The sequence below is a fragment of the Spermophilus citellus genome (genome assembly GCF_964194105.1).
Source record: "Spermophilus citellus genome assembly, chromosome: 10".
Lineage (NCBI taxonomy): Eukaryota > Metazoa > Chordata > Mammalia > Rodentia > Sciuridae > Spermophilus > Spermophilus citellus.
Window position 1 is genome coordinate 21,459,691 of NC_138197.1, and position 18,469 is coordinate 21,478,159.

An 18,469-nucleotide genomic window follows, 5' to 3' on the forward strand; every position below is an offset into this window, starting at 1 on the left:
TTTCCTGAAATCTCAGAACACATTTTTTCACCCAATATTGATAACACTTTCAGGTAATGATCAGTACCCCAATCCCACTTGGCTCTCCCAATTTCGTTCTTCTAGGTTAAACTGTTCATTGGCAGTAACAGTTTTAATTTTTAGGTTACACTCTGTTTTCTCCTTTAGGGATACATGTATTTGGAACTCTAAATCAAACACGGTTTGTGCTAGCTCTTTGAAACTTCACACAATATAGTAGTTCCAAGTCCTATCGCTATGGTTTGTTTCCTATTGATGTAGCCCTAAGCAGAGTCTGGCACAAAACATTTTCATGGAAAGGGGTTGCCAAGCTTCTAAAAACTACGAGTTTCCTGAAATCTCAGCACATATTTTTTCACCCAATCTTGATGACACTTTCAGGTAATGAATGATCAGTACCCCAATCCCCCTTGGATCACCAAATTTTGTTCTTCTAGGTTAAACCGTTCGTTTGCAGTAACAGTTTTAATTTTTAGCTTTCACACTGTTTTCTCCTATTTGGATACATGTAGTTGGAACTCTAAATCAAACACGGTTTGTGCTAGCTCTTTGAAACTTGACTCAATAAAGTAGTTCCAAGTTCTATCTCTATGGTTTGTTTCCTATTGATGTAGCAGTAAGCAGAGACTGGCGCAAATCACTTACATGGAAAGGGGTTTCCAAGCTTCCAAAACACTACGAGTTTTCTGAAATCTCAGCAAATATTTTTTCACCCAATCTTGATGACACTTTCAGGTAATTATCAGTAACCCAATCCCACTTGAATCACCAAATTTCTTTCTTCTAAGTTAAACCGTTCGTTGGCAGTAACTGTTTTCAATTTTCGGTTTCACTCTGTTTTCTCCTATACGGATACATGTAGTTGGAACTCTAAATCTAACACGGTTTGTGCTAGCTCTTTGAAACTTGACGCAATAAATTAATTCCAAGTTCTATCTCTATGGTTTGTTTCCTATTGATGTAGCCCTAAGCAGAGACTGGCGCAAATCACTTTCATGGAAAGGGGTTGCCAAGCTTTCAAAACTACAAGTTTCCTGAAATCTCAGCACACATTTTTTCACCCAATCTTGATGACACTTTCAGGTAATTATCAGTAACCCAATCCCACTTGAATCACCAAATTTCTTTCTTCTAAGTTAAACCGTTCGTTGGCAGTAACTGTTTTAAATTTTAGGTTTCACTCTGTTTTCTCCTATATGGATACATGTAGTTGGAACTCTAAATCAAACACGGTTTGTGCTAGCTCTTTGAAACTTGACACAGTAAAGTAGTTCCAAGTTCTATCTCTATGGTTTGTTTCCTATTGATGTAGCCCTAAGCAGAGACTGGTGCAAATCACTTTCAAGAAAGGGGTTGCCAAGCTTCCAAAAAACTACGAGTTTCCTGAAATCTCAGCACACATTTTTTCACCCAATCTTGATGACACTTTCAGGTAATGATCAGTACCCCAATTCCACTTGGATCACCAAATTTCGTTCTTCTAGGTTAAACCGTTCGTTTGCAGTAACAGTTTTAATTTTTAGCTTTCACTCTGTTTTCTCCTATATGGATACATGTAGTTGGAACTCTAAATCAAACACGGTTTGTGCTAGCTCTTTGGAACTTGACACAATAAGTAGTTCCAAGTTCTATCTCTATGGTTTGTTTCCTGTTGATGTAGCCCTAAGCAGAGACTGGCGCAAATCACTTTCATGGAAAGTGGTTGCCAAGATTCCAAAAAAACTAAGAGTTTCCTGAAATCTCAGAACACATTTTTTCACCCAATATTGATAACACTTTCAGGTAATGATCAGTACCCCAATCCCACTTGGCTCTCCCAATTTCGTTCTTCTAGGTTAAACTGTTCATTGGCAGTAACAGTTTTAATTTTTAGGTTACACTCTGTTTTCTCCTTTAGGGATACATGTATTTGGAACTCTAAATCAAACACGGTTTGTGCTAGCTCTTTGAAACTTCACACAATATAGTAGTTCCAAGTCCTATCGCTATGGTTTGTTTCCTATTGATGTAGCCCTAAGCAGAGTCTGGCACAAAACATTTTCATGGAAAGGGGTTGCCAAGCTTCTAAAAACTACGAGTTTCCTGAAATCTCAGCACATATTTTTTCACCCAATCTTGATGACACTTTCAGGTAATGAATGATCAGTACCCCAATCCCCCTTGGATCACCAAATTTTGTTCTTCTAGGTTAAACCGTTCGTTTGCAGTAACAGTTTTAATTTTTAGCTTTCACACTGTTTTCTCCTATTTGGATACATGTAGTTGGAACTCTAAATCAAACACGGTTTGTGCTAGCTCTTTGAAACTTGACTCAATAAAGTAGTTCCAAGTTCTATCTCTATGGTTTGTTTCCTATTGATGTAGCAGTAAGCAGAGACTGGCGCAAATCACTTACATGGAAAGGGGTTTCCAAGCTTCCAAAACACTACGAGTTTTCTGAAATCTCAGCAAATATTTTTTCACCCAATCTTGATGACACTTTCAGGTAATTATCAGTAACCCAATCCCACTTGAATCACCAAATTTCTTTCTTCTAAGTTAAACCGTTCGTTGGCAGTAACTGTTTTCAATTTTCGGTTTCACTCTGTTTTCTCCTATACGGATACATGTAGTTGGAACTCTAAATCTAACACGGTTTGTGCTAGCTCTTTGAAACTTGACGCAATAAAGTAGTTCCAAGTTCTCTCTCTATGGTTTGTTTCCTATTGATGTAGCCCTAAGCAGAGACTGGCGCAAATCACTTTCATGGAAAGGGGTAGCCAAGCTTTCAAAAACTACAAGTTTCCTGAAATCTCAACACACATTTTTTCACCCAATCTTGATGACACTTTCAGGTAATGATCAGTACCCAATCCCACTTGGCTCTCCAAATTTTGTTCTTCTATGTTAAACCGTTCCTTGGCAGTAACAGTTTTAATTTTTAGGTTTCACTCTGTTTTCTCCTATATGGATACATGTAGTTGGAACTCTAAATCAAACACGGTTTGTGCTAGCTCTTTGAAACTTGACACAGTAAAGTAGTTCCAAGTTCTATCTCTATGGTTTGTTTCCTATTGATGTAGCCCTAAGCAGAGACTGGCGCAAATCACTTTCAAGAAAGGGGTTGCCAAGCTTCCAAAAAACTACGAGTTTCCTGAAATCTCAGCACACATTTTTTCACCCAATCTTGATGACACTTTCAGGTAATGATCAGTACCCCAATTCCACTTGGATCACCAAATTTCGTTCTTCTAGGTTAAACCGTTCGTTTGCAGTAACAGTTTTAATTTTTAGCTTTCACTCTGTTTTCTCCTATATGGATACATGTAGTTGGAACTCTAAATCAAACACGGTTTGTGTTAGCTCTTTGGAACTTGACACAATAAGTAGTTCCAAGCTCTATCTCTATGGTTTGTTTCCTGTTGATGTAGCCCTAAGCAGAGACTGGCGCAAATCACTTTCATGGAAAGTGGTTGCCAAGATTCCAAAAAAACTAAGAGTTTCCTGAAATCTCAGAACACATTTTTTCACCCAATATTGATAACACTTTCAGGTAATGATCAGTACCCCAATCCCACTTGGCTCTCCAAATTTTGTTCTTCTAGGTTAAACTGTTCATTGGCAGTAACAGTTTTAATTTTTAGGTTACACTCTGTTTTCTCCTTTAGGGATACATGTATTTGGAACTCTAAATCAAACACGGTTTGTGCTAGCTCTTTGAAACTTCACACAATATAGTAGTTCCAAGTCCTATCGCTATGGTTTGTTTCCTATTGATGTAGCCCTAAGCAGAGTCTGGCACAAAACATTTTCATGGAAAGGGGTTGCCAAGCTTCTAAAAACTACGAGTTTCCTGAAATCTCAGCACACATTTTTACACCCAATCTTGATGACACTTTCAGGTAATGAATGATCAGTACCCCAATCCCACTTGGATCACCAAATTTCGTTCTTCTAGGTTAAACCGTTCGTTTGCAGTAACAGTTTTAATTTTTAGCTTTCACACTGTTTTCTCCTATTTGGATACATGTAGTTTGAACTCTAAATCAAACACGGTTTGTGCTAGCTCTTTGAAACTTGACACAATAAAGTAGTTCCAAGTTCTATCTCTATGGTTTGTTTCCTATTGATGTAGCAGTAAGCAGAGAATGGCGCAAATCACTTACATGGAAAGGGGTTTCCAAGCTTCCAAAACACTACGAGTTTCCTGAAATCTCAGCAAACATTTTTTCACCCAATCTTGATGACACTTTCAGGTAATTATCAGTAACCCAATCCCACTTGGATCACCAAATTTCTTTCTTCTAAGTTAAACCGTTCGTTGGCAGTAACTGTTTTAAATTTTCGGTTTCACTCTGTTTTCTCCTATACGGATACATGTAGTTGTAACTCGAAATCAAACACAGTTTGTGCTAGCTCTTTGAAACTTGACACAATAAAGTAGTTCCAAGTTCTCTCTTTATGGTTTGTTTCCTATTGATGTAGCCCTAAGCAGAGACTGGCGCAAATCACTTTCATGGAAAGGGGTAGCCAAGCTTTCAAAAACTACAAGTTTCCTGAAATCTCAACACACATTTTTTCACCCAATCTTGATGACACTTTCAGGTAATGATCAGTACCCAATCCCACTTGGCTCTCCAAATTTTGTTCTTCTAGGTTAAACCGTTCGTTGGCAGTAACAGTTTTAATTTTTAGGTTTCACTCTGTTTTCTCCTATTTGGATACATGTAGTTGGAACTCTAAATCAAACACGGTTTGTGCTAGCTCTTTGAAACTTGACACAATAAAGTAGTTCCAAGTCCTATCTCTATGCTTTGTTTCCTATTGATGTAGCCGTAAGCAGAGACTGGCGCAAATCAATTTCATGAAAAGGGGTTGCCAAGCTTCCAAAAACTACGTTGTTCCTGAAATCTCAACACACATTTTTTCACCCAATCTTGATGACACTTTCAGGTAATGATCAGTACCCAATTTCACTTGGCTCTCCAAATTTTGTTCTTCTAGGTTAAATCGTTCGTTGGCAGTAACAGTTTTAATTTTTAGGTTACACTCTGTTTTCCTATAGGAATACATGTATTTGGAACTCTAAATCAAACACGGTTTGTGCTAGCTCGTTGAAACTTGACACAATAAAGTAGTTCCAAGTTCTATCTCTATGGTTAGTTTCCTATTGATGTAGCCCTAAGCAGAGACTGGCGCAAATCATTTTCATGGAAACGGGTTGCCAAGCTTCCATAAACTACGAGTTTCCTGAAATCTCATCACACATTTTTTCACCCAATCTTGATGACAATTTCAGGTAATGATCAGTACCCCAATCTCACTTGGATCACCAAATTTCGTTTTTCTAGGTTAAACCCTTCGTTGGCAGTAACTGTTTTAATTTTTAGATTTCACTCTGTTTATTCCTATAGGGATACATGTAGTTGGAACGCTAAATCAAACACGGTTTGTGCTAGCTCTTTGAAACTTGACACAATAAAGTAGTTCCAAGTTCTATCTCTATGGTTTGTTTCCTATTGATGTAGCCCTAAGCAGAGACTGGCGCAAATCACTTTCATGGAAAGGGGTTGCCAAGCTTCCAAAAACTACGATGTTCCTGAAATCTCAGCACACATTTTTTCACCCAATCTTGATGACACTTTCAGGTAATGATCAGTACCCAATTTCACTTGGCTCTCCAAATTTTGTTCTTCTAGGTTAAACCGTTCGTTGGCAGTAACAGTTTTAATTTTTAGGTTACGCTCTGTTTTCTCCTGTAGGGATACATGTATTTGGAACTCTAAATCAAACACGGTTTGTGCTAGCTCTTTGAAACTTGACACAATAAAGTAGTTCTAAGTTCTATCTCTATGGTTTGTTTCCTATTGATGTAGCCCTAAGCAGAGACTGGCGCAAATCCCTTTCATGGAAAGGGGTTGCCAAGCTTCCAAAAACTACGAGTTTCCTGAAATCTCAGCACACATTTTTTCACCCAATCTTGATGACACTTTCAGGTAATGATCAGTAACCCAATCCCACTTGGATCACCAAATTTCGTTCTTCTAAGTTAATCAGTTCGTTGGCAGTAACTGTTTTAAATTTTAGGTTTCACTCTGTTTTCTCCTATAGGGATACATGTAGTTGGAAATCTAAATCAAACACGGTTTGTGCTAGCACTTTGAAACTTGACACAATAAATAGTTCCAAGTTCTATCTCTATGGTTTGTTTCCTATTTATGTAGCCCTAAGCAGAGACTGGCGCAAATCACTTTCATGGAAAGGGGTTGCCAAGCTTCCAAAAAACTACGAGTTTCCTGAAATCTCAGCACACATTTTTTCACCCAATCTTGATGACACTTTCAGGTAATGATCAGTACCCCAATCCCACTTGGCTCAACATATTTCGTTCCTCTAAGTTAAACCGTTCGTTTGCAGTAACAGTTTTAATTTTTAACTTTCACTCTGTTTTCTCCTTTATGGATACATGTAGTTGGAAATCTAAATCAAAATGGTTTGTGCTAGCTCTTTGAAACTTGACACAATAAAGTAGTTCCAAGTTCTATCTCTATGGTTTGTTTCCTATTGATATAGCCCTAAGCAGAGTGGCGCAAATCACTTTCATGGAAAGGGGTTGCCAAGCTTCCAAAAACTACGAGTTTCCTGAAATCTCAGCACACATTTTTTCACCCAATCTTGATGACACTTTCAGGTAATGATCAATTACGCAATCCCACTTGGATCACCAAATTTTGTTCTTCTAAGTTAAACCGTTCGTTGGCAGTAACTGTTTTAATTTTTTGGATTCACTCTGTTTTCTCATATAGGGATACATGTAGTTGGAACTCTAAATCAAACACGGTTTGTGCTAGCTCTTTGAAACTTGACACAATAAAGTAGTTCCAAGTTCTATCTCTATGGTTTGTTTCCTATTGATGTAGCCCTAAGCAGAGACTGGCGCAAATCACTTTCATGAAAAGGGGTTGCCAAGCTTCCAAAAACTACGTTGTTCCTGAAATCTCAGCACACATTTTTTCACCCAATCTTTATGACACTTTCAGGTAATGATCAGTACCCCAATCCCACTTGGATCACCAAATTTCGTTTTTCTAGGTTAAACCCTTCGTTGGCAGTAACAGTTTTAATTTTTAGGTTTCACTGTTTTCTCCTATAGGGATACATGTATTTCGAACTCTAAATCAAACACGGTTTGTGCAAGCTCGTTGAAACTTGACACAATAAAGTAGTTCCAAGTTCTATCTCTATGGTTAGTTTCCTATTGATGTAGCCCTAAGCAGAGACTGGCGCAAATCATTTTCATGGAAAGGGGTTGCCAAGCTTCCATAAACTACGAGTTTCCTGAAATCTCATCACACATTTTTTCACCCAATCTTGATGACACTTTCAGGTAATGATCAGTACCCCAATCTCACTTGGATCACCAAATTTCGTTTTTCAAGGTTAAACCCTTCGTTGGCAGTAGCAGTTTTAATTTTTAACTTTCACTCTGTTTTCTCCTATATGGATACATGTAGTTGAAACTCTAAATCAAACACGTTTTGTGCTAGCTCTTTGAAACTTGACACAATAAACTAGTTCCAAGTTCTATCTCTATGGTTTGTTTCCTATTGATGTAGCCCTAAGCAGAGACTGGCGCAAATCACTTTCATGAAAAGGGGTTGCCAAGCTTCCACAAAATACGAGTTTCCTGAAATCTCAGCACACATTTTTTCACCCAATCTTTATGACACTTTCAGGTAATGATCAGTACCCCAATCCCACTTGGATCACCAAATTTCGTTTTTCTAGGTTAAACCCTTCGTTGGCAGTAACAGTTTTAATTTTTTGGTTTCACTCTGTTTTCTCCTATAGGGATACATGTAGTTCGAACTCTAAATCAAACACGGTTTGTGCTAGCTCGTTGAAACTTGACACAATAAAGTAGTTCCAAGTTCTATCTCTATGGTTAGTTTCCTATTGATGTAGCCCTAAGCAGAGACTGGCGCAAATCATTTTCATGGAAAGGGGTTGCCAAGCTTCCATAAACTACGAGTTTCCTGAAATCTCATCACACATTTTTTCACCCAATCTTGATGACAATTTCAGGTAATGATCAGTACCCCAGTCCCACTTGGCTCTCCAAATATCGTTCTTCTAGGTTAAACCGTTCGTTGGCTGTAACAGTTTTAATTTTTAGGTTTCACTCTGTTTTCTCCTATAGGGATACATCTAGTTGGAACTCTAAATCAAACACGGTTTGTGCTAGCTCTTTGAAACTTGACACAATAAAGTAGTTCCAAGTTCTATCTCTATGGTTTGTTTCCTATTGCTGTAGTCCTAAGCAGAGACTGGCGCAAATCACTTTCATGGAAAGGGTTTGCCAAGCTTCCAAAAAACTACGAGTTTCCTGAAATCTCAGCACACATTTTTTCACCCAAACTTGATGACACTTTCAGGTAATGATCAGTACCCCAATCCCACTTGGCTCACCAAATTTTGTTCTTCTAGGTTAAACCGTTCGTTGGCAGTAACAGTGTTAATTTTTAGGTTTCACTCTGTTTTCTCCTATAGGGATACGTGTATTTGGAACTCTAAATCAAACACGGTTTGTGCTAGCTTTTTGAAACTTGACACAATAAAGTAGTTCCAAGTTCTATCTCTATGGTTTGTTTCCTATTGATGTAGACCTAAGCAGAGATTGGCGCAAATCACTTTCATTGAAAGGGGTTGCCAAGCTTCCAAAAAACTACGAGTCTCCTGAAATCTCAGCACACATTTTTTCACCCAATCTTGATGACACTTTCAGGTAATGATCAGTACCCCAATCCCACTTGGCTCACCAAATTTCCTTCTTCTAGGTTAAACCGTTCGTTTGCAAAAACAGTTTAAATTTTTAGCTTTCACTCTGTTTTCTCCTATATGGATACATGTAGTTGGAACTCTAAATCAAACACGGTTTTTGCTAGCTCTGTGAAACTTGACACAATAAAGTAGTTCCAAGGTCTATCTCTATGGTTTGTTTCCTATTGACGTAGCCCTAAGCAGAGACTGGCGCAAATCACTTTCATGGGAAGGGGTTGCCAAGCTTCCAAAAACTACGAGTTTCCTGAAATCTCAGCACACATTTTTTTCACCCAATCTTGATGACGCTTTCAGATAATGATCAGTACCCCATTCCCACTTGTCTCACCAAATTTAGTTCTTCTAGGTTAAACCGTTGGTTGGCAGTAACAGTTTTAATTTTTAGCTTTCACTCTGTTTTCTCCTACGTGGATATATGTAGTTGGAACTCTAAATCAAACACGGTTTGTGCTAGCTCTTTGAAACTTGACACAATAAAGTAGTTCCAAGTTCTATCTCTATGGTTTGTTTCCTATTGCTGTAGTCCTAAGCAGAGACTGGCGCAAATCACTTTCATGGAAAGGGGTTGCCAAGCTTCCAAAAAACTACGAGTTTCCTGAAATCTCAGCACACATTTTTTCACCCAATCTTGATGACACTTTCAGGTAATGATCAGTACACCAATCCCACTTGTCTCACCAAATTTAGTTCTTCTAGGTTAAACCGTTGTTTGGCAGTAACAGTTTTAATTTTTAGGTTTCACTCTGTTTTCTCCTATAGGGATACATCTAGTTGGAACTCTAAATCAAACACGGTTTGTGCTAGCTCTTTGAAACTTGACACAATAAAGTAGTTCCAAGTTCTATCTCTATGGTTTGTTTCCTATTGATGTAGCCCTAAGCAGAGACTGGCGCAAATCACTTTCATGGAAAGGGGTTGCCAAGCTTCCAAAAAACTACGAGTTTCCTGAAATCTCAGCACACATTTTTTCACCCAATCATGATGACTCTTTGAGGTAATGTTCAGTACCCCAATCCCACTTGGCTCACCAAATTTCGTTCTTCTAGTTTAAACCGCTCGTTGGCAGTAACTGTTTTAATTTTTAGGTTTCACTCTGTTTTCTCCAATACGGATATATGTAGTTGGAACTCTAAATCAAACACGGTTTATTCTAGATCTTTGAAACTTGACACAATAAAGTAGTTCCATGTTCTATCTCTATGGTTTGTTTCCTATTGAGGTAGCCCTAAGCAGAGACTGGCGCAAATCACTTTCATGGAAAGGGTTTGCCAAGCTTTTAAAAAACTACGAGTTTCCTGAAATCTCAGCACACATTTTTTCACCCAATCTTGATGACACTTTCAGGTAATGATCAGTACCCCAATCCCACTTGGCTCACCATATTTCGTTCTTCTAGGTTAGACCGTTCGTTTTCAGTAACTGTTTAAATTTTAGTTTTCACTCTGTTTTCTCCTATAGAGATACATGTAGTTGGAACACTAAATCAAACACGGTTTGTGCTAGCCCTATGAAACTTGACACAGTAAAGTAGTTCCAAGTTCTATCTCTATGGTTTGTTTCCTATTGATGTAGCCCTAAGCAGAGACTGGCACAAATCACTTACATGGAAAGGGGTTGCCAAGCTTCCAAAACATACGAGTTTCCTGAAATCTCAGCACACATTTTCTCACCCAATCCTGATCACATTTTGACGTAATGATCAGTACCCCAATCACACTTGGCTCACCAAATTTCGTTCTTCTAGTTTAAACCGTTCGTTCGAAGTAACAGTTTTAATTTTTAGTTTTCACTCTGTTTTCTCCTATATGGATACATGTTTTTGGAACTCTAAATGAAACACGGTTTGTGGTAGCTCTTTGAAACTTGACACAACAAAGTAGTTCCAAGTTCTATCTCTATGGTTTGTTTCCTATTGATGTAGCCCTAAGCAGAGACTGGCGCGAATCACTTTCATGGAAAGGGGTTGCCAAGCTTCCAAAAAACTACGAGTTTCCTGAAATCTCAGCACACATTTTTTCACCCAATCTTGATGACACTTTCAGATAATGATCAGTACCCCAATCCCACTTGGCTCACCAAATTTCCTTCTTCTAGGTTAAACCATGCGTTGGCAGTAATAGTTTTAATTTTTAGGTTTCCCTCTCTTTTCTCCTATAGGGTTACATGTAGTTGGAACTCTAAATCAAACACGGTTTGCGCTAGCTCTTTGAAACTTGACACAATAAAGTAGTTCCAAGTTCTATCTCTATGTTTTGTTACCTAATGATGTAGCCCTAAGCAGAGACTGGCGCAAATCACTTTGATGGAAAGGGGTTGCCAAGCTTCCAAAAAACTAGGAGTTTCGTGAAATCTCAGCACACATTTTTTTACACAATCATGATGACACTTTCAGATAATGATCAGTACCCCAATCCCACTTGTCTCACCAAATTTAGTTCTTCTAGGTAAACCGTTGGTTGGCAGTAAGTGTTTTAATTTTTAGCTTTCATTCTGTTTTCTCCTATATGGATACATTTAGTTGGAACTCTAAATCAAACACGGTTTGCGCTAGCTCCTTGAAACTTGACACAGTAAAGTAGTTCCAAGGTCTATCTCTATGGTTTGTTTCCTATTGATGTGGCCCTAAGCAGAGACTGGCGCGAATCACTTTCATGAAAAGGGGTTGCCAAGCTTCCAAAAAACTACGAGTTTACTGGAATCTCAGCGCACATTTTTTCAGCCAATCTTTATGACCCTTTCAGGTAATGATCAGTAACCCAATCCCACTTGGATCACCAAATTTCGTTCTTCTAAGTTAAACAGTTCGTTGGCAGTAACTGTTTTAATTTTAGGTTTCACTCTGCTTTCTCCTATATGGATACATGTTGTTGGAACTCTAAATCAAACACGGTTTGTGCTAGCTCTTTGAAACTTGACACAATAAAGTAGTTCCAAGTTCTATCACTATGGTTTGTTTCCTATTGATGTAACCCTAAGCAGAGACTGGCACAAATCACTTTCATGGAAAGGGGTTGCTAAGCTTCCAAAAACTACGAGTTTCCTGCAACTTCAGCACACATTTTTTCACCCAATCTTTATGACACTTTAAGGGAATGATCAGTACCCCAATCTCAATTGGCTCACCAAATTTCGTTCTTCTAGGTTAAACTGTTCCTTTGCAGTAACAGTTTTAATTTTTAGCTTTCACTCTGTTTTCTCTTATATGGATACATGTAGTTGGAACTCTAAATCAAAAACGGTTTGCGCTAGCTCTTTGAAACTTGACACAATCAAGTAGTTCCAAATTCTATCTCTATGGTTTGTTTCCTATTGATGTAGCCCTAAGCAGAGACTGGCGCAAATCACTTTCATGGAAAGGGGTTGCCAAGCTTCCAAAAAACTACGAGTTTCCTGAAATCTCAGCACACATTTTTTCACCCAATCTTGATGACACTTTCAGGTAATGATCAGTACCCCAATCCCACTTGTCTCACCAAATTTAGTTCTTCTAGTTTAAACCGTTGGTTGGCAGTAACAGTTTTAATTTTTAGGTTTCACTCTGTTTTCTCCTATAGGGATACATGTAGATGGAACTCTAAATCAAACACGGTTTGTGCTAGCTATTTGAAACTTGACACAATAAAGTACTTCCAATTCTCTCTCTATGGTTTGTTTCCTATTGATGTAGCCCAAAGCAGAGACTGGTGCAAATCACTTTCATGGAAAGGGGTTGCCAAGCTTCCAAAAAACTACGAGTTTCCTGAAATCTCAGCACACATTTTTTCACCCAATCTTGATGACACTTGTAGATAATGATCAGTACGCCAATCCCACTTGGCTCACCAAATTTCGTTCTTCTAGGTTAAACCGTTCGTTGGCAGTAACAGTATAAATTTTTAGGTTTCACTCTGTTTTCTCCTATATGGATACATGTAGTTGGAACACTAAATCAAACACGGTTTGTGCTAGCTCTTGGAAACTTGACACAATAAAGTAGTTCCAAGTTCTATCTCTATGGTTTGTTTCATATTGCTGTAGCCCTAAGCAGAGACTGGCGCAAATCACTTTCATGGAAAGGGGTTGCCAAGCTTCCAAAAAACTGCGAGTTTCCTGAAATCTCAGCACACATTTTTTCACCCAATCTTGATGACAATTTCAGGTAATGATCAGTACCCCAATCCCACTAGGCTCACCAAATATCATTCTTCTAGGTTAAACCGTTCGTTGGCTGTAACAGTTTTAATTTTTAGGTTTCACTCTCTTTTCTCCTATAGGGATACATGAAGTTCGAACTCTACATCAAACACGGTTTGTGCTAGCACTTTGAAACTTGACACAATAAATTAGTTCCAAGTTCTATCTCTATGGTTTGTTTCCTATTGCTGTATCCCTAAGCAGAGACTGGCGCAAATCACTTTCATGGAAAGGGTTTGCCAAGCTTCAAAAAACTACGTGTTTCCTGAAATCTCAGCACACATTTTTTTCACCCAATCTTGATGACACTTTCAGGTAATGATCAGTACCCCAATCCCACTTGGCTCACCAAATTTTGTTCTTCTAGGTTAAACCGTTCGTTGGCAGTAACAGTGTTAATTTTTAGGTTTCACTCTGTTTTCTCCTATAGGGATACATGTATTTGGAACTCTAAATCAAACACGGTTTGTGCTAGCTTTTTGAAACTTGACACAATAAAGTAGTTCCAAGTTCTATCTCTATGGTTTGTTTCCTATTGATGTAGACCTAAGCAGAGATTGGCGCAAATCACTTTCATTGAAAGGGGTTGCCAAGTTTCCAAAAAACTACGAGTCTCCTGAAATATCAGCACACATTTTTTCACCCAATCTTGATGACACTTTCAGGTAATGATCAGTACCCCAATCCCACTTGGCTCACCAAATTTCCTTCTTCTAGGTTAAACCGTTCGTTTGCAGTAACAGTTTAAATTTTTAGCTTTCACTCTGTTTTCTCCTATATGGATACATGTAGCTGGAACTCTAAATCAAACACGGTATTGCTAGCTCTTTGAAACTTGACACAATAAAGTAGTTCCAAGTTCGATCTCTATGGTTTGTTTCCTATTGATGTAGCCCTAAGCAGAGACTGGCGCAAATCACTTTCATGGAAAGGGGTTGCCAAGCTTCCAAAAAACTACGAGTCTCCTGAAATCTCAGCACACATTTTTTCACCCAATCTTGATGACAATTTCAGGTAATGATCAGTACCCCAGACCCACTTGGCTCACCAAATTTTGTTCTTCTAGTTTAAACCGTTGGTTGGCAGTAACAGTTTTAATTTTTAGGTTACACTCTGTTTTCTCCTATAGGGATACATGTAGATGGAACTCTAAATCAAACACGGTTTGTGCTAGCTATTTGAAACTTGACACAATAAAGTACTTCCAATTCTCTCTCTATGGTTTGTTTCCTATTGATGTAGCCCGAAGCAGAGACTGGTGCAAATCACTTTCATGGAAAGGGGTTGCCAAGCTTCCAAAAAACTACGAGTTTCCTGAAATCTCAGCACACATTTTTTCACCCAATCTTGATGACACTTGTAGATAATGATCAGTACCCCAATCCCACTTGGCTCACCAAATTTCGTTCTTCTAGGTTAAACAGTTCGTTGGCAGTAACAGTATAAATTTTTAGGTTTCACTCTGTTTTCTCCTATATGGATACATGTAGTTGGAACACTAAATCAAACACGGTTTGTGCTAGCTCTTGGAAACTTGACACAATAAAGTAGTTCCAAGTTCTATCTCTATGGTTTGTTTCATATTGCTGTAGCCCTAAGCAGAGACTGGCGCAAATCACTTTGATGGAAAGGGGTTGCCAAGCTTCCAAAAAACTGCGAGTTTCCTGAAATCTCAGCACACATTTTTTCACCCAATCTTGATGACAATTTCAGGTAATGATCAGTACCCCAATCCCACTAGGCTCACCAAATATCATTCTTCTAGGTTAAACCGTTCGTTGGCTGTAACAGTTTTAATTTTTAGGTTTCACTCTCTTTTCTCCTATAGGGATACATGAAGTTCGAACTCTACATCAAACACGGTTTGTGCTAGCACTTTGAAACTTGACACAATAAATTAGTTCCAAGTTCTATCTCTATGGTTTGTTTCCTATTGATGTAGCCCTAAGCAGAGACTGGCACAAATCACTTTCATGGAAAGGGGTTGCCAAGCTTCCAAAAAACTACGAGTCTCCTGAAATCTCAGCACACATTTTTTCACCCAATCTTGATGACAATTTCAGGTAATGATCAGTACCCCAGTCCCACTTGGCTCACCAAATTTTGTTCTTCTAGTTTAAACCGTTGGTTGGCAGTAACAGTTTTAATTTTTAGGTTACACTCTGTTTTCTCCTATAGGGATACATGTAGATGGAACTCTAAATCAAACACGGTTTGTGCTAGCTATTTGAAACTTGACACAATAAAGTACTTCCAATTCTCTCTCTATGGTTTGTTTCCTATTGATGTAGCCCGAAGCAGAGACTGGTGCAAATCACTTTCATGGAAAGGGGTTGCCAAGCTTCCAAAAAACTACGAGTTTCCTGAAATCTCAGCACACATTTTTTCACCCAATCTTGATGACACTTGTAGATAATGATCAGTACGCCAATCCCACTTGGCTCACCAAATTTCGTTCTTCTAGGTTAAACCGTTCGTTGGCAGTAACAGTATAAATTTTTAGGTTTCACTCTGTTTTCTCCTATATGGATACATGTAGTTGGAACACTAAATCAAACACGGTTTGTGCTAGCTCTTGGAAACTTGACACAATAAAGTAGTTCCAAGTTCTATCTCTATGGTTTGTTTCATATTGCTGTAGCCCTAAGCAGAGCCTGGCGCAAATCACTTTCATTGAAAGGGGTTGCCAAGCTTCCAAAAAACTGCGAGTTTCCTGAAATCTCAGCACACATTTTTTCACCCAATCTTGATGACAATTTCAGGTAATGATCAGTACCCCAATCCCACTAGGCTCACCAAATATCATTCTTCTAGGTTAAACCGTTCGTTGGCTGTAACAGTTTTAATTTTTAGGTTTCACTCTCTTTTCTCCTATAGGGATACATGAAGTTCGAACTCTACATCAAACACGGTTTGTGCTAGCACTTTGAAACTTGACACAATAAATTAGTTCCAAGTTCTATCTCTATGGTTTGTTTCCTATTGCTGTATCCCTAAGCAGAGACTGGCGCAAATCACTTTCATGGAAAGGGTTTGCCAAGCTTCAAAAAACTACGTGTTTCCTGAAATCTCAGCACACATTTTTTTCACCCAATCTTGATGACACTTTCAGGTAATGATCAGTACCCCAATCCCACTTGGCTCACCAAATTTTGTTCTTCTAGGTTAAACCGTTCGTTGGCAGTAACAGTGTTAATTTTTAGGTTTCACTCTGTTTTCTCCTATAGGGATACATGTATTTGGAACTCTAAATCAAACACGGTTTGTGCTAGCATTTTGAAACTTTACACAATAAAGTAGTTCCAAGTTCTATCTCTATGGTTTGTTTCCTATTGATGTAGACCTAAGCAGAGATTGGCGCAAATCACTTTCATTGAAAGGGGTTGCCAAGCTTCCAAAAAACTACGAGTCTCCTGAAATCTCAGCACACATTTTTTCACCCAATCTTGATGACACTTTCAGGTAATGATCAGTACCCCAATCCCACTTGGCTCACCAAATTTCCTTCTTCTAGGTTAAACCGTTCGTTTGCAGTAACAGTTTAAATTTTTAGCTTTCACTCTGTTTTCTCCTATATGCATACATGTAGCTGGAACTCTAAATCAAACACGGTTTTTGCTAGCTCTTTGAAACTTGACACAATAAAGTAGTTCCAAGTTCTATCTCTATGGTTTGTTTCCTATTGATGTAGACCTAAGCAGAGATTGGCGCAAATCACTTTCATTGAAAGGGGTTGCCAAGCTTCCAAAAAACTACGAGTCTCCTGAAATCTCAGCACACATTTTTTCACCCAATCTTGATGACACTTTCAGGTAATGATCAGTACCCCAATCCCACTTGGCTCACCAAATTTCCTTCTTCTAGGTTAAACCGTTCGTTTGCAGTAACAGTTTAAATTTTTAGCTTTCACTCTGTTTTCTCCTATATGCATAAATGTAGCTGGAACTCTAAATCAAACACGGTTTTTGCTAGCTCTTTGAAACTTGACACAATAAAGTAGTTCCAAGTTCTATCTCTATGGTTTGTTTCCTATTGATGTAGCCCTAAGCAGAGACTGGCGCAAATCACTTTCATGGAAAGGGGTTGCCAAGCTTCCAAAAAACTACGAGTTTCCTGAAATCTCAGCACACATTTTTTCACCCAATCTTGATGACACTTTCAGGTAATGATCAGTACCCCAATCCCACTTGGCTCAACATATTTCGTTCCTCTAAGTTAAACCGTTCGTTTGCAGTAACAGTTTTAATTTTTAACTTTCACTCTGTTTTCTCCTTTATGGATACATGTAGTTGGAAATCTAAATCAAAATGGTTTGTGCTAGCTCTTTGAAACTTGACACAATAAAGTAGTTCCAAGTTCTATCTCTATGGTTCGTTTCCTATTGATATAGCCCTAAGCAGAGTGGCGCAAATCACTTTCATGGAAAGGGGTTGCCAAGCTTCCAAAAACTACGAGTTTCCTGAAATCTCAGCACACATTTTTTCACCCAATCTTGATGACACTTTCAGGTAATGATCAATTACCCAATCCCACTTGGATCACCAAATTTTGTTCTTCTAAGTTAAACCGTTCGTTGGCAGTAACTGTTTTAATTTTTTGGATTCACTCTGTTTTCTCCTATAGGGATACATGTAGTTGGAACTCTAAATCAAACACGGTTTGTGCTAGCTCTTTGAAACTTGACACAATAAAGTAGTTCCAAGTTCTATCTCTATGGTTTGTTTCCTACTGATGTAGCAGTAAGCAGAGCCTGGCGCAAATCACTTACATGGAAAGGGGTTGCCAAGCTTCCAAAAAACTACGAGTTTCCTGAAATCTCAGAATACATTTTTTCAACCAATCTTGATGACACTTTCAGGTAATGATCTGTACCCCAATCCCACTTGGATCACCAAATTTCGTTCTTCTAGGTTAAACCGTTCATTGGCAGTAACAGTGTTAATTTTTAGGTTTCACTCTGTTTTCTCCTATAGGGATACGTGTATTTGGAACTCTAAATCAAACACGGTTTGTGCTAGCTTTTTGAAACTTGACACAATAAAGTAGTTCCAAGTTCTATCTCTATGGTTTGTTTCCTATTGATGTAGACCTAAGCAGAGATTGGTGCAAATCACTTTCATTGAAAGGGGTTGCCAAGCTTCCAAAAAACTACGAGTCTCCTGAAATCTCAGCACACATTTTTTCACCCAATCTTGATGACACTTTCAGGTAATGATCAGTACCCCAATCCCACTTGGCTCACCAAATTTCCTTCTTCTAGGTTAAACCGTTCGTTTGCAGTAACAGTTTAAATTTTTAGCTTTCACTCTGTTTTCTCCTATATGGATACATGTAGTTGGAACTCTAAATCAAACACGGTTTTTGCTAGCTCTGTGAAACTTGACACAATAAAGTAGTTCCAAGGTCTATCTCTATGGTTTGTTTCCTATTGACGTAGCCCTAAGCAGAGACTGGC